Raw genomic sequence first — 22,575 nt, 5'->3', positions numbered from 1 at the left:
TTGCCGTATGGGGACCCCACACTCAGAAGAGGAATTTTACGCTCTTTGAAAATGCTTTCAAAAAATGCTTTACTAGACCTAATACTCTCATAGCAAGACCAATCAGCCCCCATGCGCGCTGCCTCACTGTGGGTGTGGCCTAGACGCGTCCAATTTGAAGCTGTCAGTGACAATAATCATTAGTGACAGCACTCTCTTTTAATCCACCCAAAAATATCAAACCTTTCATTAGAGGAGGAGTGATGATCTTTATGTGTAAACAAACAGGCAGATCTAAAGTGCTGCGTGCATTCTCTCAGATCATGAATGAACAGGGCAGACTGCTTTCGTGGTAAAAGCAGGAGAAGAGCAAGGCTCATGCTCTCATCGAAAGCACTCGGTATCAGTGAGTGCAGTCTCTGCGTGGGGCTGCCCAAACAAATGACGCACTCACTGCCCTTCTGCATAGTGCAAGATTCGCTGAAGGAGAATAAATCTGAGGATCCTATGGCAAAGTGTATACTTACATAGCCAGATGCCCTGCTGCCGAGCCATTGGTTTGTTTTTTAATACACTGCACGAACCAATGGCCGTGCAGTTACACTGCATGACTGAAAAAGGCTTCAGTATTCTGAGAAAAAGGAGTTTTCCCAAAGCGTCTTAGCAGATGCAGTTCGAGTGGAGTATCAACAGGGAACAACTATTACTGAATTCATAAGGATCAGAACACAACCTTTTAATTTAACTTTACTTAAATTCATTTTATTAGGCATGCTGATAAAATTATTAGGGACTATCTAATACTCCCTATAAATTATAGAAAGAACCTCAGAGAGAGTGGAGAGAGCGTGACAGATCCAGAGAAAACAAAATCAGTTAACATCTACAGTAAAAACTCGTTAAATGGACCACAATAAAATTAAAGAAACATCCATATTAAAAGATTAGACTGACCAGTTTTGTTTCAATCATTTTTTTTTCATTCATATGAAAAATATTAATCAGTGATTCTCATATTCTCTTCTCTCACTGTTAACATTTAGTTCAGCAGTTTCATTCTATTTGAACCTTCTGCTTTATACATATAAATTAAATTAAAAATTAATAAAAAAATTAATTAAATTTTTCTGGTTTATTTTGCTTCTTGCTGCTTGATTCTGCTTCAAAGAGACTCACTCCCTCTCGCTGCTGCCTTGTTATAAATGATGCTGAACCCATTTAAAATAAAGGATAATTAAAAAAATAATAAAAAAACATAGGTTGCACTTTATTTTACAGTACGTGTACTTACATGTACTTATAGTGTACTTACAGTGTATTTATCTAAGAAAGTTCTGGTAATACAAGGTAACTACATGGGGTAGGGTTAGGTTTAGGGGTAGGTTCAGGGTTAGTACCTAGTTATAACATAGTTATTATAATTACTATAATAAGTACACAGTATGTACATGGGGAACAGGACTGTAAAATAAAGTGCTACCAAAACATATATATACCCACTTACTCTTGCTCTTTGTGAGTCTTAATGTCTGCAGATTTAAATCTTGTGGGATTTCATCAGAGTTTTTAATCTCTATACTTTACATGGACTTTCTGTCAAATCACACCCCTTTCATTCTCAGAGAAATCTGCTTCACACAATGAAGGAATCAATTTGATGTGCTGAAAATTGTTCTTACAGTATGTTAGCAAATTGCTCTTCTTCACAGTTTACTCAAAGCAGAGATAAAGAAGAACACTGCAATAGACCTTTTTTTTCTAGAATATTTATGTTCGGTGGATGTTTTTGAGAGCCTAATAGCCTACTCTGTAGTATGGTGGCCCAGTAATGCACAACACAACGACATTAAAAAAGCAAACATAAGCTCACAACACAAATACATTAAGCCACAACACAAAGACATTAACCCACAACACAACGAAATTTTCACAACACAACGAAATTAAGCCACAACACAACGAAATTCTCACAACACAACGAAATTCTCACAACACAAATACATTAAGCCACAACACAACGGAAATGCTCCCGACCACTAGGGGGCAGTTGGTCTGCAGAAACGGGCAATAGACTACGTATTTCCTGTGAAATCTCAGGGCGAATAAAAGAGTGCATTACCAGCTGCAAACTTTTATCCATAAACGATGAATATTACATAATATTTATACATTTTGCTATAATACGACAAATCAAGTATACCACAGCAATATAATTATTTAATGAAGAGTTCCATAGACATCTGTGAGGGTGGTTTACACAGCTATTGCTGTGACCCGTTTTGTGAGGCTCCTCAAGGGTTTTTCACACTTCTCCACTGGATGTAGAAACTCGAAATAAGTGGATTCAAATTAGTAATGTAAGATTTAAGGATTTCAACATCACTTCTGATACTTCAGTCTGCAGGCGCCTCTTCAAGAATGACAACAGCATGCAAATCTACATTAGGTAAGATCTAAACCTTTATTACTATATTAACGAGCACAATGTAGGCCTATTGTGAATTTTTTAATTGTCATTATTTATTTTTTGTCGCTGTGGTTGCCTGTTTGTTTAAAAACCTCTTCCGTGGATCAAGGCAATACCTGTTAATAGATGATTAACCCAAAAATAAAAAAATAAAGCTGTCATCATATACTCAACATTATGCCGCTGTAAACCCATATGGCTTGCTTTGTTCATTGGCATACAGAAATGTTGTAAATAATGTTACCGTCAGTCAGCTATCTAGATAGACCCCACAGAATAAATTCAGAACAGTTTAGAATGTCACGAGGGAGAATAAGCTAAAACCCCAGCTAAAATCTTTTTACAGACCTACCTTTTTTCCACTTGTATGTCAATACATTATACATTTTTAAGTATCCTTCAGGTTCAGTGTAGGCAAACAAACTTTTTACATTGTTTGGTGTGTATTTTATGAAAACATGTCTCATCCAATCTAGATTTAAGAAGTAGATCCATTTAATGGCCTTTTGGAGAGTTATTGAACCTGCATTCCACATGGTTCGTGAGACCAGAGCAAGGACAGCTACAGCGAGGAGAGAAGTTGGAATAACAAGCAATGCAATGGTAAATATTGATATTGTATTGTTTGTGAAAGAGAAAAAAAATGTTATATTTATTTTCACTTTTTGATGCACACATTACATGCATGTATCATAATTATTTAACATTTATTTTGACAGTGTCAGTCTCTGCAGCCCTTCGATGAGTTCCCCCTCTTCATGGTCCACCTTTCAGTCGATCTTCCACAGAGAGATCTGGCCTTACACAAAAAACTTAGGATGGATTCATTTGGTTTTATTTGTACAGACTACAATACAAAATGTAAATTAAATATTATGTAAGTGCAAATATATGTAATTTTAATATGTTTTCTTGCTCACCAGTGTAGTGTAAGCATGTAAATATCCACAATTAAATTTTTTAAACTTTGATACAGTTTTAATAGTTATGTAAAATACAAATACTAATAACTATGACAGTGTAATGGTGTGTTACTATATTTTTATAACACTACTATATTTATAACACTTCTGCCACTTGGAGGACTGCTAGGTCAGGCAGATCACTGGTGACATCACTGTAAACATTCTCCTGAGATGAAAAACAAAGGTATAGTGTAAATTGACCATTAAGAAAAAAAAAAATTCCACCATCATTACAAGTTGCATGCATAATGAATAGAGCCATAATCATTATGATTGTCTTTTTGTCTTTTTTCTGTTAAGGCTAATCAAATAGGCATGTTATACATTATGAATAAAAGCAAGATATGAAAAGATGATCAATAGCAATATTAGACACGTTACTCCTAGCTTAACCACTCAGCGAGTTTCCTCTCTTGAAAACAGGACCACCATCCCACTGACAGGACCTGGCTTGACTCTCTAGGCATACCAATGGGGCGTGTTAATATTATTAATCAAAGTTTATTAATTATGTCATACATTAAAGAATTTGATAATTCTCTTACTTACCATTGTTCTAGGTTTGTGCCAGCTCTGCTCCCTTCAGTGCAGCTCTGTACAGGTGGAACTGCACTGATTCTCACTTCTGAATAGTGTGCTGTCTGCTACAGTGCTGCAACAGTATGGATGGGAGTCCGTTAAAATAATCTGTGAAGATAATAACATTGGTTTACATATTTAATTGATTTCAGATACATTTGGAATTACTTTCAGTTGCATTTTAAATTATTACATTGTAAATTACTCTATATTTAAAATAAATTATGACAAATAATTAATATTTTATATAATGTTACAAACATGCCAATAGGCTGTAAAGAGATCAGTAATATTTCAAAGGATGTCCCTATCTCTCTTAGCCATTTCTGATCTTTTTTGCTTTTTACTGAATAGCTTTATCATGCTTGTGTTGGGGATCCCTGGAAAACTGTTATATAAATGTGAACAATTAATTCAAGCTTCAGGTTACAGATAATATAATTTGAAAATATAACAATAACTGTCAGACTAAAGCCCCGTTCACACAATGAATGATAACTATTAAGATAACGATAGAGTCCACAGCAGCGAACGATATAATCTGTTTATTCTAAGCGCGCACACGCTCGTCCGCTGCTTTACATTCTCTAGCTCGTTTTAGCAGGATTCTGATTGGCTGTCAATGTTTTTAATCGTTCATCAGCTGGAAAAAAATAGTTCTTAATTCCAATTATATTGTTTCTCTTCTTTATCATTATAGCTGTGGTGTGGACTCTTTTTTTAAATAGTGAGAACGATTTTTAAAACTAAATATCTTTATCGTTTTCTTTACAGTTTGGTGTGAACGGTCCTTTAAGATTTATTACGATACATGGCAATCTAAAAATGGCAACAGTATTTAAAATACTTTATATCAAGTGAAGAAGTTTATATCACAGCAAACACCTATCAGAACCACCGATGCAAATCAACGTGGATTACCGGGAGTCCTGCTGTTATTTCTACTATCTCTTACGAGTTATAAAAAGATGAGGTGGACGGAGTTTAAAGCTAAACTCTAACTTAGCCCTGATATTTTTGAGCTGATCAAGTCAGTGCAGCAGCGTTATCCAGCTTTATTAGCTAGATTTGCTAGAAGACGATAGAACAATACTCACCCTAAAGTTGTTGATGTAACGTTTAATGCCCTTCTCCGCGCGATGAAATTCATTTACAGTCATCAGGGGAAGTTCTTGTAAGATGAAAAATTTTCTCCTCTTGTCAATTTGAAAGCTCTACGGAAAGAGCAATGGTTTCCCCGCACAGCACCGGATTTACATAAGCCCCCCTGAGGAAAAACATTGTGTACAAGAGCAGAGCTAAACGGTCCAAATATTATCAATTTATTTTTTGCTCAATTCATTAATCGATACATTAAGATTATCAGGATATCAAAACATTAAAAAAAAACACGTTTTTCATTTAAAAATCGATTACACATTAAGTTACACATACGTCTCGATGAAATATCGGTGTTTAACTTTCAACACTGCCCCCTAGTGGTCGGGAGCACTTCCGTTGTGTTGTGGCTTAATTTCGTTGTGTTGTGGCTTAATGTATTTGTGTTGTGGCTTAATTTCGTTGTGTTGTGAGAATTTTGTTGTGTTGTGGCTTAAAGTATTTGTGTTGTGGCTTAATTTCGTTGTGTTGTGGTTTAATTTCGTTGTGTTGTGAGAATTTCGTTGTGTTCTGGCTTAATGTATTTGTGTTGTGGCTTAATGTCGTTGTGTTGTGAGAATTTCGTTGTGTTGTGGCTTCATGTATTTGTGTTGTGGCTTAATGTATTTGTGTTGTGGCTTAATGTCGTTGTGTTGTGAGAATTTCGTTGTGTTGTGGCTTAATGTATTTGTGTTGTGGCTTAATGTATTTGTGTTGTGAGAATTTCGTTGTGTTGTGGCTTAATGTATTTGTGTTGTGGCTTAATGTCGTTGTGTTGTGAGAATTTTGTTGTGTTGTGGCTTAATGTATTTGTGTTGTGAGAATTTAGTTGTGTTGTGGCTTAATGTATTTGTGTTGTGAGAATTTAGTTGTGTTGTGGCTTAATGTATTTGTGTTGTGGCTTAATGTCGTTGTGTTGTGAGCTTATGTTTGCTTTTTTAATGTCGTTGTGTTGTGCACCACTAGGCCACCGTACTGTAGCGTGTTTAAAACGTCTCTAGGTTACGTATGTAACCCTAGTTCCTCGAGGGAACGAGACGCTGCGTCGAAGCGCTTTGGGGAACGCGTTCAGCGTACGCGACTCTGAATATCATGTGTAATCAGTCCAGTGGAAGGGCGTGACGTCACCGACGTGGTGACGTAAGCGACCAGGAAGCTATAAAAGCACGTGCCACGCAGCTGGCGTCAGCTTCGAGTACCAGCAAGCGCCAGCAGGGGTGCCGGGGGTATGGCTCCGAGACGCAGCGTCTCGTTCCCTCGAGGGACTAGGGTTACATACGTAACCTAGAGACGTTCCTCTTCAGGAACTCGAGCTGCGTCGAAGCGCTTTGGGGAACGAGTCCTAACGCCGCCAGACTACCAAACCCCTGCCTGGTGTGTATCCGAAGAGCACAGCTCAGGACAGGAGGACAGAAGCGCCTGGAGTGACTGGCATATCTAGGCCATAGAACCTAACAAATGTAGAGGGCGTGGACCACCCCGCAGCGTTGCAGATGTCCAGCATGGATACACCTGCTAAGAAGGCCTTAGAGGCCGCCATACCCCGAGTAGAGTGAGCCTTGGCTCCCGACATCGGGGGACGACCAGAGGACTCATAGGTGACGTTGATAGCCTCGACTATCCAACGACTAATAGTCTGCTTAGAAGCAGGAGAACCCCTCTTGGGGGGACCGTAGCACACAAGCAATTGGTCAGTTTTTCTCCACAGGGCAGCTCTGTGGACGTATGCGTCCAGTGCTCGAACCGGACACATACAGTTTAGCTTCGCCTGGTCGGGCTCCCGAAAGGGAGGAGGACAGAAGGCCTGCAGCACTACAGGTCGTGGTGTAACAGAGGGAACCTTGGGAACATATCCCGCTCGAGGGTATATGAACGCTTTAGTCATGCCTGGTGCAAACTCAAGATAAGAAGGGGCCATCGAGAGGGCCTGAAGATCTCCTACTCTCCGCAGAGAGGTAATAGCCAACAGAAAAGAGGTTTTAAGTGTGAGATGTCTGTCTGAGATATCTTGAATAGGTTCAAACGGGGGTTTGCACATAGCCTCTAACACCACAACCAAGTCCCACGGGGGAATACGGGACCGTACTGGAGGTCTCAGCCTCAGTGCACCGCGGAGGAAACGTGTAACTAGGGGGTGTCTTCCCAGAGACTGACCGTCGAGAAGGGTGTGGTAGGCCGCAATGGCCGCCACGTAGACCTTCAGAGTAGAGTGGGTCAACCCTGCAGAGAGCCTAGCCTGTAGAAACTCCAGAACTGTACCAACTGGGCAGTTTGCTGGGTCTAGCTGGCGGTCTCTGCACCATGAAGTGAAAAGCTTCCACTTCAGGGCGTACAGTTTCCTCGTAGAGGGAGCTCTGGATTGGAGTAGGGTCTCCACAACCTCAGTTGAGAGACCAGCTGCTACCAGTTGTGCCCCCTCAGGGGCCACACCCACAGCTTCCACAACTCCGGGCGAGGGTGAATTATCGTGCCCTGCGCCTGTGAGAGTAGGTCTGTCCTGATCGGTATCTCCCACGGAGAGCCGTCGAGGAGCGAGACTAGATCTGAGAACCATACTCGGCCCGGCCAGAACGGGGCTACTAATAACAGACGGACCCCGTCCCGGCGTACTCTCGCCAGAACTCCCGCAAGCAGAGCGATAGGGGGAAAAGCGTACAGACGAAGCCTCGGCCAGGTCTGTACCATAGCGTCCAGTCCCAGAGGAGCTGGATGAACTAGAGAGAACCAGAGGGGACATTGTGACGTCTCCTGAGTCGCAAAAAGGTCTACTTGAGCCCTGCCAAACACTCTCCATATCTGATCTACCACCCGTGGGTGAAGTCTCCATTCCCCGGGCCTCGGCCCCTGCCTCGACAGTATGTCTGCTCCCATATTTAACTTCCCAGGAATATATACTGCTCTTAATGAGAGGAGTTTGTTCTGGGACCACACCAGGATCTGGTCCGCCAGCTTGTACAAAGGGCGCGAACGCAGACCGCCCTGGTGGTTGATGTAAGAGACCACTGATGTGTTGTCGGTGCGCACCAACACATGGTGACCTCTCAGGTCTGGGAGGAAGTGCTTCAGTGCACGATAAACTGCTAGCATTTCTAGACAATTGATATGCCACGTTAGATGGCGATCGCTCCACAGACCACGGGCAGGGTGGCCACTCATGACCGCACCCCAGCCGGTGAGGGACGCGTCCGTCGCTAGTGTCACACGGCGACAAGGAGCTCCCAGCACCGGGCCCTGATTCAAGAACCAAGGTTTCTTCCACATGTCTAAGGCACGGAGGCAGCGCCGCGTGACCTTGATAGTGCGAAGCGGATTGCCCCTCGGGGAAAATCCCTTTGTCTTGAGCCACCACTGTAGGGGTCTCATGTACAGCAGGCCAAGAGGTATCACGTTGGACGCAGCTGCCATCAGACCCAACAATCTCTGAAATTGTTTGACAGTGAGTGACTGGCCTTCTCTGACTCTCTTGACTGAGATGAGGATCGACTCGATACGAGCACGGGACAATCGTGCCTGCATCGCGGTCGAATCCCATACTACGCCTAGATAGGTGGTTCTCTGAGCCGGAGAAAGTACACTCTTCTTGGCGTTCAGTCTCAAACCCAGCTCCCCCATATGTGCGAGAACGACATCTCGATGTCGAACCGCAATCTGCTCTGTCTGAGCTAAAATCAACCAGTCGTCGATATAATTGAGAATGCGGATGCCCTGCGTGCGCAGGGGGGCCAGAGCCGCATCTACACACTTTGTGAACGTGCGGGGTGAGAGTGCGAGGCCAAAGGGAAGTACTCGATATTGGTAGGCTTCGCCCCCGAAAGCGAACCTCAGAAACTTCCTGTGTTGAGGAAGGATGGAGATATGAAAATATGCGTCTTTGAGATCTATCGTGACAAACCAGTCCTCGGACCTGATCTGAGCTACAACATGCTTGATTGTGAGCATTCGGAACTTCAGTCTCATAACTGAACGATTTAAGACCCTCAAGTCTATAATCGGACGCAGCCCCCCATCCTTCTTTGGAACTATGAAATACCGGCTGTAAAATCCGGACTCCCTGTCCTGAGGAGGGACCACCTAGATGGCCCCCTTCTCTAATAGGGTTTCCACTTCCTGTTCCATAACCAGACCCTGCCCGGGGCCCACTATAGCGTGAACGACCCCGTTGAATATAGGCGGCACGGAGCCGAACTGAATGCGGTAGCCTTTTTCTACTATATTCAGGACCCAACGAGATACATTTGGCAGTAGTTTCCACGCTGCTAAATAATCTACTAAGGGAATCAGTCTCTCGAGACTGACCTCTGGTGTAAGAGACCCCCGCAGGGGTGGCGAGCGTCCCAGCCCCGCTACGCGCACGGGCGGAGGATACTGAGAACGATGCTCGCCCGGGGCCGCTGCGCCCTGGAGCACTGGCAGGGTTGGCAGAACGACCCCTAGAGGGCACTGAGGTGGGACGGGCACCGTGGACTGCGGTGTGTACCGTTCTACCCCAGCGGAGGCTGCCCACTGAAACCCCGGGCCATTGGCGTCAGGGTTTCTTGGCCGAGGACTTCTTAGCTTCGATAACCGCCCTTAAATCTAATTTGGGCTTAGAAGACCTCGGCCTAGAGCGTCGCTGAGACTCTCGTTCCCGACGCGGAGGAGCACGAGAGGCGACGCTCTGTTTCTGGGCCTCGCGGTGTGAGGGGCTAGGGTGCGGCTGGGGCATCTCCTTCCCAGATGCCCCGAGGGAGCGACGAGGGAGGAACTTATGGAACGCCGCCGCCTGTTTGCGGGCCTCCTGGAACCTGTCGACGACCGAATTAACTGCGTCGCCGAACAGGCCAGTCGGCTGGATCGGGGCGTCCATGAGGCAGACCCTGTCCCGTTCTTTCATATCGGACAGGGTCAACCATAAGTGCCTCTCCGCGGCCACCATAGCTGCCATGGACCGCCCAATCGCTCGGGCGGTCTCCTTGGTGGCGCAGAGGGAGAGATCAGTGGTCCTTTTTAATACAGAAATATCATGGGACTTGATCTCCTCTCCCTCGTCTAGCTCCTTGAGCAGGTCGGCCTGGTACGCCTGTAACACCGCCATGGTGTGCAGACACGCACCAGCCTGACCTGCAGCCGCATACCCTTTGCCAAAGCCGAAGTTGTTCTTAGTGGCTTTGAGGGCAATGCCGGGGCCTTCAGAGACGATGCCGCGCCAGGGGACAGATAGCTCGCAAGCGTCTGTTCCACCCGGGGCATCGCTCTATAACCGTGTTCTCCCATCCCCACTACATTTCCGTAGTAATCAGACGAGGGGATGTAGAGGCGGGCCGAGAATGGACGTTTCCACGACCTGGCGATCTCATCATGCAGGTCGGGAAAGAATGGAAGGCCCCGGCTGGGAGGTGGCTGACTCGCGCGCAGGAAGACGCTCAAACCACGCACAGGTTGTGTGTATCCCCACCCGTTATATATCTCGGGCAGTGAGGAACACACAGCCTATAACGCGATTTGGAATCGCCATCTGAGTGCTTAACTTTCGCCTTGCTTTTTGGCATGTCTAGGAGCTCTTTTAACTGGACAGACAACAGTAAATAAGACTCACAAGACGGACAAATGACATTCACACACAGAGCGCTTGCTGAAAGACGCGAAGCTGACGCCAGCTGCGTGGCGCGTGCTTTTATAGCTTCCTGGACGCTTACGTCACCACGTCGGTGACGTCACGCCCTTCCATTGGACTGATTACACACGATATTCAGAGTCGCGTACGCTGAACGCGTTCCCCAAAGCGCTTCGACGCAGCTCGAGTTCCTGAAGAGGAACAGTTTTCGCTGACCTTAATGCACCAAGAGATTTTGCATTCAAGGGGAAGTCGTGGCCTAATGGTTAGAGAGTCGGACTCCCAATCGAAAGGTTGTGGGTTCGAGTCCCGGGCCGGCAGGAATTGTGGGTGGGGGGAGTGCATGTACAGTTCTCTCTCCACCCTCAATACCACGACTTAGGTGTCCTTGAGCAAGGCATCGAACCCCCAACTGCACCCGGGCGCCGCAGCATAAATGGCTGCCCACTGCTCCGGGTGTGTGCTCACAGTGTGTGTGTGTGTGTGTGTTCACTGCTCTGTGTGTGTGCATTTCGGATGGGTTAAATGCAGAGCACAAATTCTGAGTATGGGTCACCATACTTGGCTGAATGTCACTTCACTTCTAATAACCTGTCCTCTACTCATCCCAGTAATGTCACTGAGATAACAAGCACTTATAGCTCTCACTAATTCACAACAGCATAAATAACTGGGGTCAAATTACAGTCAGTACAGTTGCAATCTCCGACAACCACATTTATACTTTAAAAATAACCACAAAAAATACTTTAGATCATGGATTGCCATTATGGTATCGAGGGAAGTCTGGTTAGGTTAGAATTATCTGTCCATGAGATACAGTGTATTTAATGCCCCAAAAAAATTGTTTTTTGAAATAAGCAAAGTACACCAACTTCACCAAAAGGAGCACTAACCAACTCAATATCACAACAGCTTGTAACACATTTATGCTTAAAGGAGCTTTAAAAAACAATATCATGGCAAATTCAAGGCTAATTCATTTTAAATCCTACAGTCTCATTAGTGTGTTTTGTTTTATTTTAGTTTTTGTTGTTTCGTGTGCAATCTGTCCACTGGAAGGGCATGACGTCATGGACGGGGTGACGTAACGACCAGGAAGCTATTAAAGCACATGCCGCGCAGCTGGCTTCAGCTTTGAGTAGGGAAGCAAGCGCCGGCAGGGGTGCCGGGAGTATGGCGATGCGACGCAGCTTCTCATTCCTTCAAGGAACTAGGGTTACATTTGTAACCTTGAGACGTTCCTCTTCAGGAACTCGAGCTGTGTCAGATGCTTTGGGGAACGATGTGCCCACGCTGCCAGACTTCCAAATCCCTGCCTAGTGTGTATCCGAAGAGCACAGCTAAGGCGAGAGAACAGAAGAGCCAGGAGTGGCTCGCATATCTATATAGTAAAATCTGATGAAAGTGGAGGGCGTGGACCATCCCGCAGTGTTGCAGATGTCAAATAGGGTCACACCTGCTAAGAAGGCCTTAGAGGCTGACATACCCTGTGTAGAGTGAGCCTTGGCTCCCAACGGCAGAGGAAGACCAGAGGACTAATATGTATCGTTGATAGCCTCAACTATCCAACGACTAAGGTTCTGCTTAGTTGCAGGAAAAATCCATGGCACACAGGCCATCGGTCCGTCTTTGTCCACAGGGCAGCTCTGTGGATGTATGTGCCCAGCGCTTGAGCTGGATACATACAATTAGTTTCTTCTGGTCGGACTCCCGGAAGGGAGGAGGAGGGCAGAAGGCCTGCAAGACTATTGGTTGTGGTGTGATAGAGGGAACTTTTGTAACATAACCCGCTCAAGGGTATAAGAACGCTTTGGCCATGCCGGGCACAAAGTCTAGGTAGGTAGAGGCCACCGAAGGGGCCTACGGTTTAAAGGGCCAGATGTCTATCTTAATTATATTGATTTGGCTCGAATGGAGCTTACAAAGAGCCTCTAAAACCACAACCAAGTCCCAGGGGGGAACACGGGACCGTACTGGAGGCCTCAGCCTGGAGGAAATGTGTCACTAGGGGGTGTCTACCCACTGATTGATCACCGGAAGTGACATGTTAAGCTGCAATGGCCACCACGTAAGCCTTTAAGGTGGAGTGGGTTAACCCTGCAGAGAGCTTGGCTTGTAGAAACTCCAGAACTGTACCAACTGGGCAATTAACAGGGTCAAGCTGGCGGTCTCTGCACCATGAGGTAAAGAGTTTCCACCTCAGGGCACACAGTTTCCTCGTTAAGGGAGCTCTGGATTGGAGGAGCCAATCGGTTGAGAGACCGGATGCTTTGAGTTGTGCCTTCTCAGGGGCCCCACCCATAGTTTCCATTACTCCAGGTGAGGGTGAATTATCGTGCCCTGCGCCTGAGAGAGTAGATCTGTCCTGATCGGAATCTCCCATGGAGAGCCGTCGAGTAGAGAGATCATATCTGAGAACCATACTCGTCCCGGCCAGAACGGGGCTACTAATAGAAGACGGACCCCGTCCCGGCGTACTCTCGCCAGAACTCCTGGGAATGAAGGGGGAAAGTCGTACAGTCGAAGCCTCAGCCAGGTCTGTACCGTAGCGTCCAGTCCCAGAGCAGCTAGATGAACTAGAGAGATTTAGAGGGAACCTTGTGATGTCTCTTGAGTCGCAAAGAGGTCCAAAAAACCCTCCATATCTGCTTCACCACCTCGGGGTGAATCCTCCATTCCCCGGGCCTCTGCCCCTGTCTCGAAAGTATGTCTGCTCCCACATTCAATCTCCCAGGAATATACATTGTTCTGAGCGAGAGGAGTTTGTCCTGGGACCACAGAAGGATCTGGTGTGCCAGTTTGTACAGGGGGCGCGAACGCAGACCTCCCTGGTGATTGATATAAGAGACCACCGATGTGTTGTCGGTGCGCACCAGCACATGGTGACCTCTCAGGTCTGGGAGGAAATATTTCAATGCTCGATACACAGCTAGCATCTCTAGACAATTGATATGCCGTACCATATTGGACTGAAGTGAGGATTGACTCTATACGAGCAGGAGACAGACGTGCCTGCATCGTGGTCGATTCCCACACTACGCCTAGATAGGTGGTTCTCTGAACTGGAGAAAGTACACTCCTCTTGGCATTCAGTCCCAAACCCAGCTCTCCAATGTGAGCGAGAAAGACATCTCATCATTTGCTCTTATTGAGCTAAAATCAACCAATCGTCGATATAATTGAGAATGCGGATGCCCTGCATACGCAAAGGAACCAGAGTCCCATTTACACAATTTGTAAACTTGCGGGGTGAGATTGCATGGCTGAAGGGAAGTCCTCGAAATTGGTAAACTTCGCCCCAAAAAGCGAACCTCAGAAACGCCTGTGTTGTGGAAGGATGGAGACAGAAAGTATGCATCTTTGAGATCTATAATGACAAACTAGTCCTCGGATCTGATTTGAGCTACAGCATGCGTGATGGTGAGCATTTTGAACTTCAGTGACATAACTGAGCAGTTCAGCTGACGTAGATCTGCTTTTATAGGTTCCTGGTCATTACATCGCACCGCCCATGATGTCTAGCACTTCCATTGGACAGATTGCACATGATATTCTGTCTTGCCAAAGGCATTCCCAAAGCATTCGACGCAGCTCGAGTTCTTGAAGAGGAACTCTAATTTACTGTTGTTTTACACAACATAAGAGCTTTTACAGTATAGGTCTTTTTAAAGCTTCAATACCTGTTCATTTGAATTGCATGCAAAACAGCTGCCAGCTAGTTTTCCTTCTACACAAAAAGTGATAGTTTAAAACAACATGAGGGTAAATAAATTATTAATGGTCATTTTTGGAAAATATATTATGGATGTGGGTTGCAGGTTTAGTCCACGGTTCAGCTTCTGAACAAGATATAGTAGCTGTACTTGCTAAAGCAACACCATGTTTGAAATTCTAGGTATACAGTTAACCATACAGAAAATGAATTTATTTAAATTGTCTAGCTAGGAGAATGTAGCAATAAAGTTAAGCTTGCTAGCAGCATGGGTGTGGTGTAACCTAGTGTGACAGATTCAAACAATAAGCACGTTGCATGTTTAAACCCTATAGATGACCATTGTACCTCTGAGCACATTTGTCATTTATGCAAATTTTTTATCACCTGCACTTGTTTCAGCTTTTTGAATAATAAGATCAAGGAATCAATGTGGTTAGGATATAGTTAAATATGCTACAGTAAAGGGGAACTTCACAAGACAATATATCCATTCATATATACCATCTTCCGCTTAAAATATTCTCCCTTTCATGCAACCATAGATTTAGACACTCAATAGCATTTGAGAAGCTGCCTACACACACATCATGCTACAAACAGATACAAACACTTTCATGCTTAGTAAGGCGTAAAGTGTAGGAGTCAGGTGCACAATTCCAGCTGGAAAATGATGGCAAAATTCACAAGGATTTTTTAACTCTTTTGCATCAAGTATACACATTATTTTAGAAAAAGTACCCGAGTAGCTACCTGGTGTTGAGTGCCTTGCTCAAGGGAACAAGTTAAAGATTTAATTTAATGTACTTAAAGGGGTCATAGGATGCCCATTTTCCACAAGTTGATATGATTCTTTGGGGTCTTAATGAAAAGTCTGTAATATAGTTAAAAAATCTCAATGGTGGTCAAGAACAGCTCTCAATGGTGGTCAAAAACAGCTCTTTTCAGAGAACGCCGTTTTGTAGCATTTTCCTTAAAATATTAATGAGCTCTGCTGACCACGCCCCTCTTTTCCGAGCTGCTCTCTGGGGGCCTGTTTACATTAAATGACGACTGCTATGTTCATTATTACATCCAACAACAGAACACCTCAGTCACTTAATCTGTAAAACAGTTGCGGACTGATGACAGCTCACACAGTTCAGGTCTAAAGTAAGGCCCTGTCCCAAATGGAACACTTCATGTGCACTTTGGGATTGCAAACTTACAATGGCCACCGCGTGCGCATGTCCGTTAATTCCATGAGAATGTAGGGTGTCCCAATCGTCATTTTAGCGGTCAGTAGGGTGCTCGCGAATGCCCCCTTTGTGGCCATTTTGCACCCTCAAAGCGGCATTATGTCACGAAATTGTGGACTCAGAGGAAGACCGTGAGAGTTTAGGGTGCCATTTGGGACAGGCCCTAAAATGGCACTCCAGTCTGTGCTGAAATGCTAAAAAAAAACACTGGGTGGATTTTTATCATTTTAGGGTTGTTGTGTACACACACTGCCAACACACATTTCAGTTCAAACAACTTGTAAAAGGGCATGTAGCATCATATGAGCCCTTTAATCTGAAAGCTTTCTGTTTTGAAGATGAGATCCTTAACCATTAGACTATGGTACCAACATCAGAAATTATATGATAGACTATAAATAATTTCACCTGCTCTCTCTTAGTCCTTGGCCTGTGCCCAATACCACTGAGAGAAACAAACGCCTACGCCAGCAAAGGCAATCCACTGTGGAAGAGAATTTTAAATCAGCAAAGCTTTTAAACACAAATAAGTAAACCTGCCAAGAAAAAAAATACAAGAAGAAGAAAAGCTTTTTCAATCCAGAAAGAAGGTTTGTGTGTGACAGATCTTTGCCAAAAGAAAACATTAACAAATGGAGACAGAATAAGGGCACATTTTGATGTGTAGTATGCAGAGAAACAAGACAAGACAAAGTGCTGTCACATGAGGAACAAATAAACAGCTAATAAAGAGGTGTTGAGTAAAAATTATATTGTCATGATGGATGTATGGTCTGACGTATTGTTCTTCTTTTTTCAAATTTGACTTCTATCTTTTTCTGCACTGAGTCAACTGATCCGATGGTCTGTCTAAAACCAGGGTAGAATACAAAACCTATATGTGTTCTCTTGCCAAGTACAATCTGCAGAGGTGGGTAGTAACGAGTTACATTTAGTTCGTTACATTTACTTGAGTAATTTTTGGGGGTAACTAATACTTTTTGGAGTATATTTAAAGATGGGTACTTTTACTCTTACTTGAGTAAATTTTTTGGGAAAAATCTGTACTTTTAATCCGTTTCTGAGGGCGACGCTCCTCTTGTGACTTCATCTTAATGCAATAAATGTTATAAATGATTCAGTTTATTCCAAACGGGCTGTCTACATTTCTCTGGACAATGAGCGATGCCCATTCGCGAATGATTCATTCTTTTGAGTCAATTCTGTTCAAAGGCTTGATCAAACCAATTGGCAAACGAGTGAATTGGTTCATGAATCAGTTTGAATGATTCGTTCAGTTCCCTGCAGCGCGCGCTGAGCGACTGAAGTGGTTCACTCAGAGTTGTAACGTTTAACATCAGCAGCATTGAAAATGTGGCTATGGAACTGCACTAAATTGAAAGTAAATCTGCAAAGGCTATTATTTGCTTGCGATGGAGATCCTTATTAGATGAACACCGCATGTGCTGTCTACTGTTTAACAGGTAATAACTTGGGCTACATTCGATTACAGTACACGATGCCACTGTGACATTAGTTTGTTGTACGTGTGTGGCTTATAACAGAGGGGAGTCAAGTTGAATGCAGCTTCCAAAAGGCAAAAAAAAGCCGATTAAGATTTTATTAATTTTAATACAATCACACCGGCGTGAGAACGTTCAGCAAGTCATATCATCAGCTGCTAAATTCAGATCTGTGATCTTTTGCTGGCGCTGAGCCAGAGATAGATGCATTTTTACAGCACTGCTCATTATAACCAATCACACACGATTCTGTTGAGCTTTTGAATGCAATGGCCAATCAAAGGCGTTCAGATGAGTCATCGCTAAAATGCCGGTGCTTCCTTCACTCGCTCACTGACTGGAGACCTCTTTCTGGCGAATTCTCTCGTCAGAAACAACAAAGTGCATGTTTGTACGAATCTATAATTAAGATATTGATTTCACAGTGTTAACAGTTTCAGTGATTTTAATGGGAGTTTCTGAGAGTGATTGAACTCTAGACTGTCAGTGAAAATGATCTTTAATAATGTAAATGTTATTTGCTCTCTTTCTGAACAATGAAAGATTAGTAGCAATTTTTATATCACATTAACTTTCATTGTTAAATTCACATTTAATATAAAGTCAGTCGTATTAAAAATGTTATGGCATGACACCTTTATCTGTTACTTAAGTAAACAGACAGGGTTTTATAATAAATTACATAAATTGGAGTAAAGGCTGATAAAAAATATATATATTTATACACGCACACATACATTACATACATTTTATCTATATATCTAAATAAAAATAGGCTCAGTATATATGACCCAAAGTAACTAGTAACTAACTACTTGAGTAGATTTTTTATCCGATACTCTTTTACTCTTATTCAAGTAACTATTCAGACTAGTAGTTTTACTTTTACTTGAGTAAATATTTCTAGAAGTACTTTTACTTGAGTACAGTTTTTGGGTACTCTACCCACCTCTGACAATCTGCCAGCATCTGGCCACTCATCCTCAACACCAAATGCAGGTTGTACTTAAATCTCTGCAAAAAAGACTCAATAAAATATAACCTGTATAATATTCATAAACAAAGCAATACATTCCCCACTTGTGATATTTCTTCAGTCTTATTTACAGATAAAATTATTTGAAATTATTTATTCTATATTGAATCAGTATTCACAGATCCACTACAATCAGTGTACTTTTCAGTAGCCAGGTTTGCAGAATGCAATTTTTCCGTAAAAAGCAGAGAACAAATAGGATGCAAACGATTAATGTCAGTATGTGATGGCTAATGGTGGTAGTGGTGTGCTGTCTAGATGTAGAGACAGATGCACTACTGTAATAAAACAATCAAAGGCTACATACCGCTGAATATGTTCTCTTTGATGTGTCTAATTTAAATCTACATTTTCGAGAAGTGGCATGTGCCAGTTCCTTTAAACATGTCCATGGTGGTAAGATAGCCTACCTATTTTTAAATAGGGTTATTTTCATTCTCAACTGATTTAATCTATAAGGAAGAAAGTTATTCAAACAGACTGAAGGTCCTCAAAATAACTGAAACGCTTCATAAATCGATTACCCATATATTTAATTACAATGATAATGTGAAAGTAGGTTATATGGAACTCAAATGTACAAATACACGTTCGTTCGAACGAAGACAATAGATTAGGCTACTGTCGTAACCCGGTTCTCTGAAACATCGAGATTATGGAAGAGAACTGCTAAAAGTCTTTCATCTTACAAATTGCAAATACATTTCTGAAAACAGTACTGTGGCATACAGAAAAAAATCTACAGCTAAATATCTGTTTACGAGCAGTGTGTAGCCTACTTACTGCAGTGGTAGACAGTTTGCGCTGCGCGGCTGCATTCAACCTCTCGCACCTGCTCCGTCCAGCATGTGCTTGTAATAAACAAAAATAACACTAATAAACGTCCACACGTGAACATTAACTACATTAAAACATTAATTCATTGCTGTTTCCTCGCCAGAGGGCTGGACCCGAGATTTTTTTCTCCGTCATTACGTTCATCTTTGTCAGTTTCGCTATTGTTGTTGATGTTGATGTTGATGTCTCAAGTCACGCTCTACTTCAGTCCTCAAAACTATGGGACGAGATATAATGAGTGCAGACAACGAAAGAGAGATTCGCCCGCCCTCGGTGTGTTTTGCCACGCCATTTCTTTTTGACATAATAGACTCTCCAGTGGTGCACGATGTCTTTAACCGAGGACATGCAGTATCTGATAATGCATCAATGCATTAGGCTAAGCGTGGACGTTCGTTTCTTTAGACATTCGCATTCTCCGATGGAACGACACAGACTTAATGTTTAAGAATTCATTTTCTTTTTTTCCCTTTTCATTTCTTTTCTTTTCTTTCTTTCTTTGCAGTGCACAAACTGTTAATTGTTTATAATCTAAAAATAATCTAATATAAAATAATCTATTGTTTATAACCTAATGCTTGTTTCCTCAATAGCCTAGAATCCAAAAATGTCCCCAAAGGTCAAAATATATATAACATTCAGAAAGTAGAGACAAAGGTGTATTTATACTACAAGCAATGGAAACTACCTTCATTTCCCTTTGACTATATGACTTCAAAATCCAGTTTTAAAAGTTATGTGGCTCTTGATGAATAAAGTAAATAGGAAATTATTTTACATAAATTCACAACATAATTAATAATTTCTGTTGACAGAAACTTCTGACAAAAATCAAGGAAAAAATCCTTACATACATAGACTACATAAATCAGCTTTCAGGAGCTCATAGGCATATTTATAATATTTGCGCCCTTAAATTGATTTCCAGTGTATTTTTTTGCTTTTAAAGGGCTTTGTTTTAACAACTTAACCTTATTAAATGCATGCATCCATCATCTTTCATGTAAAATACTTACATTTTATCAATAAAAATAATATGAAACTATAAGGCTGCTACCAATCAAATGACACAAGTGTCAACAAAATCACAAAGATACCTCAGGCACTTCTCTGTTTTGCATTCTTGCAAACTGGTTTATCAAATCTGAGTCAGGGCTTTGTAAGATAGACTTACCATAACTATTGACATAACAGCAGAGTTCGGATCCTTGTGTGAGATATGTCGTATACATTATACGCAGAGTTTAATCTGATTTGGTTTGACAAAAAGGAGTTCGTTTCCCACTAACTAACTTTTTAAATCTATATTTATGGCATTTATTTTATATTTATTAATTTATTAATTCCAGGTCAACTAAATGATTTATTTCCACAAACGAGTTACTAGGAGTGCTACTTGGGTATTGAGAGGTGTATTCCTTTGGTGCTCTTCAGGTAGGAGATCCAAAATATTTATACATCATATGCACATGTCAATGTTTTTGCTATATGTATCTATCTATATTGACATTTCAAATTGTATCTTGATATGGAAAGTGGTAAAACATAGAAATTAAAATCTGAGACATATTTATTAGAGCATAAAATGAAATTATATATTTTTCACAATGTAACTTTTTTCTGTAACTTGTCTTATACAAAGCAACCTCTTCCTAGATGTATCTATTTATATTGATTATTTTAAATTATCTTGATGTGGGAACTGGTTAAATATTGAATATGTAACTTGTCTTATCTAAAGTAACTTGTTGTAATTGCTTCTTGTTATGTGATATCTGTGCAGATGAACTGCCGTGCTTCTAGGTCATGTGACCACATACAGATATATAGCATGCAGTCTAGAGACTGCCATTTTGAATTTGCCCTGAAGAAGGCCACAGAGGCCGAAACATGTTGGCATGTTTTTAATGGATAGCCAAGTTTAAATAAAGGCTTTTTAACATGTGTTCCATGTGAGTGCCTCAGAACTATTGTTTAAATGATTTATTTATTTAATTATTTATTTTAAGATTCATACACAAACAGTTTGTTGCTATTATTTAACTTTTTTAAAGAGGCAGAAGACAATGACAAAAACTCTTTCTTTATTGGAGATGGGATAGTATAGGCAGCATTAGCTAAAAAAAGAATGCATGGATGGAATCGTATATCATCTGGACACTAGCATTTAACATTACATTCCCTGATCATCAAGCAATGGAAATTGATGGTGCACATTTCAGTTGTCTGCAGCAAAAATTCAGGACATTGGTTAAACATCTTGTGTTGATGCTGCATACAAGGGCTATTAGCTATTAGCTATACATTCAGCCATTCAAGTAAGCTTTCAGATTTAATCATGTTAAACATTCAATTCCTAAACAAAATTCTAGTTGGTAGAGGCGATGTAAATTAATGCATCACAGCTATCAAATTTGTAATTATAGTATTTAAAAATTCAAGATCATGCAAGTACAGCTTCTTACTATCTCAAACCTCAGAAAAATCAAATCAAGCAATAAGCCCTGTTAAGCCATGGTTTACAGTTTACAAAATGTAAATACATCTGTTTCCTCCAGTGAAACAAATATGAACGCATGCTTTATAAAATGATCATGTTGTTAATTTCATTTGAAAATGTAACTTTCAATATAAAACATGCATGCAAACATGCACAGAAATGATCAAAGACAGTGACAGACAGCCCTCAGCCAATGAACTTATTTTAACTGCATATCAGAGTGATTGACAAAAATTTTTACTTGTTTGTTTTTGTTGTTTTTGTTTTAAATTTTGAAAGTGAATCATAGCACTCACATAGTTGAATCCATTGTTCAGCATTATAGCTGTTGTTTATATTGATAATATGGCTAGTTAATATAAGTTAAAAGTTATATGTTGTTTTCTGGTTGCATATTTCTGTTTGCAGTTGAGCATAGAATGAGGTTTGTACTATAAATGCAAACAGTACGTTTTTTGTGTTTGTACAGTAAACAGGTGTGTGTGTGTGATCAGGAAGACTTGTATTTTCCTTAATCAGTACTGAAAATTTTATACCCCTTTATGCAATGGAATGCTGCAGTAAGTTAAACCTTTGTTGTTTTTGCTCATTGCTTTTGTAAAATGCTAAGCATGTGCTTACACCACCCATTAAGACAAAATTCACACCAAAATATGACATTTTGAAACAATTTATTTGGTGTGGTAAAACGGTTCTAGGTTATGTACCAGCAAGCATCTCGTTCCCTCGAGGAACTAGGGTTACATACGTAACCTAGAGACGTTCCTCTTCAGGAACTCGAGCTGCGTCGAAAAACGCTTTGGGGAACAAGTACCAACGCCGCCAGACTACCAAACCCCTGCCTAGTGTGTATCCGAAGAGCACAGCTCAGGACAGGAGGACAGAAGCGCCTGGAGTGACTGGCATGTCTAGGCCATAGAATTTAACAAACGTAGAGGGCGTGGACCAACCCGCAGCATTGCAGATGTCCAGCATGGATACACCTGCTAGAAAGGCCTTGGAGGCCGCCATACCCCGAGTAGAGTGA

General features: G+C 42.0%; 1 protein-coding gene across 1 annotated transcript in view; it reads right to left on the bottom strand.

The window, feature by feature from the left end:
- Positions 1 to 19,127, bottom strand: part of st6gal2b (ST6 beta-galactosamide alpha-2,6-sialyltranferase 2b) — a 34,290-nt gene extending 15,163 nt beyond the window's left edge. Inside the window, exon 1 of the mRNA XM_059571376.1 lies at positions 18,995 to 19,127. The gene's annotated coding sequence lies outside the window, so the exon portion shown is untranslated. The remainder of the gene's footprint in view (positions 1 to 18,994) is intronic.
- Between the last annotated feature and the right edge of the window lie 3,448 nt (positions 19,128 to 22,575).

This window comes from Carassius carassius, chromosome 17 (genome assembly GCF_963082965.1).
Source record: "Carassius carassius chromosome 17, fCarCar2.1, whole genome shotgun sequence".
Lineage (NCBI taxonomy): Eukaryota > Metazoa > Chordata > Actinopteri > Cypriniformes > Cyprinidae > Carassius > Carassius carassius.
This window is presented reverse-complemented; position numbering and strand designations above follow the sequence as displayed.